We start from the raw sequence: 1,564 nt of genomic DNA on the forward strand, positions 1-1,564 counted from the left end.
GGAGATCCGTGCAGTGGGGTTTCCCTACAAAGGCTTCTCCTCCCCCTCCTTCCTTCCTCTCTGCAGCTTTCCGAGGCTTCCCTTGTTTTCCTTGCTTGTGATGTTTCATCTGTATGGTGGTTTCCTTCCTTCCTTTCTTCCTTCCTTCCTTCCTTGACGGTGGCCTGTAAAGCAAAAAGCGGAACGTTAATGAAGCACTCTGCTGATTTGCTGTAGTGACTGATGCCTTGTTAAATGTACTGACGCAGCCTTTTTTGCCACTCGTCCCCTGCCTCTTCTTCCTCATCTGTCTCTTGTCAGTTAAATCCTTGGCCCCTCTTTCACGCTTCCCCGTCATCTAGTCCGCCTACCCTCATCCCACCTTCCACCCCTGCATAACCTTTCCTCTTCTTGAACCCAAAATATCTTCTTCTGTCAAAACGTAGCTCCTGCTTTGCCTCCTTTTTGCACCTTTCTCTTCTGACAATACCTCCTCCCCCTCTTCTTTCATCCTTATTTTGCACTACACCTCATCCCGTTCATTGTCACTTTCTCCAAGCTCCACCTTTGCCTGCTCCTCTTCTACGTACACCTCCCTCCACCCTCCTCTCCAAAATGCCGTCTGATCCTCCTGAAGACACCTTCTACATCCACCATGCGTCGCCCTTCTTCTTCTTCTTTTCCTTTCGGCTTGTCCCGCCACAGCGTGTCATCTCAGATGAACGCACATTTGTTTGGCACAGTTTTATCCCAGATGCCCTTCCTGACACAACCCCTCTGCATTTTAGTCTAGTAGAGAAGCTTACAGCAGCTGGTATTCCCAGGCGGTCTCCCGTCCAAGTACTAAACCAGGGCCAAACCCGCTTAGCTTCCGAGATCTGACGAGACCAGGCGTTCTCAGGGTAGCATGGCCGTAAACCACCATTGCGTCACCTTTCCCTCCTCCTTATCCTGACTACAGCTCCTCTTGACCTCTCAGCATTAGCTCCTAGCCTCCTCCTCACACTCATCGTCCCACTCTACCTTCTACAGCAATGACGACTATTAACCGCACCTCATCTTCCTCTCAAACTACAAGTATGCCTTTGCCTCCTCTTGTAATTACACACTTCACGCCTCCTCCTCTTCACCCCTCCCTCTTCCATCCCCGCCGCCTCCTGTCCAATAACCACACCCTCCTGCCACCTGCGATGGCTCTCGGGGGATTCCCAGCCGACTCATTCCACTCGCCGCCGCTCACCCGCAGCCTCTCGTCACACTTTTTAATTAGGCTAATGAACGCGGCGATTGTATCGGGTGCCAAATCGCTGTCGCTGCCGCTCGCATAATCGCAGTCCGGGGAATTGATTAATTCCGGCAGATGGGTGCTGACAAGCTGGACTGGAAAAGTTGATGACGCCTCCAAAGAAAATGAAAATATAGTAAGCATGACTGAGGGATGCGGAATATGGAAAGGAGGAAACCAAGAACTGCACTTCGGAAGAGGATGTTAGGGAGTGGTGAAGGGGATACAAGCGGCCGAAAAGAATTTCCTCTGCAGGGTGTCCGGGCTCGCCCTTAGAGAGAAGCTATGTCATCCAGGAGG

General features: G+C 51.5%; 1 pseudogene; it reads right to left on the reverse strand.

Moving 5' to 3' along the window:
* Positions 1–778: 778 nt before the first annotated feature.
* Positions 779–898, reverse strand: LOC133505446 (5S ribosomal RNA; annotated as a pseudogene).
* Between the last annotated feature and the right edge of the window lie 666 nt (positions 899–1,564).

This window comes from Syngnathoides biaculeatus, chromosome 8 (genome assembly GCF_019802595.1).
Source record: "Syngnathoides biaculeatus isolate LvHL_M chromosome 8, ASM1980259v1, whole genome shotgun sequence".
In the NCBI taxonomy this organism is placed as follows: domain Eukaryota; kingdom Metazoa; phylum Chordata; class Actinopteri; order Syngnathiformes; family Syngnathidae; genus Syngnathoides; species Syngnathoides biaculeatus.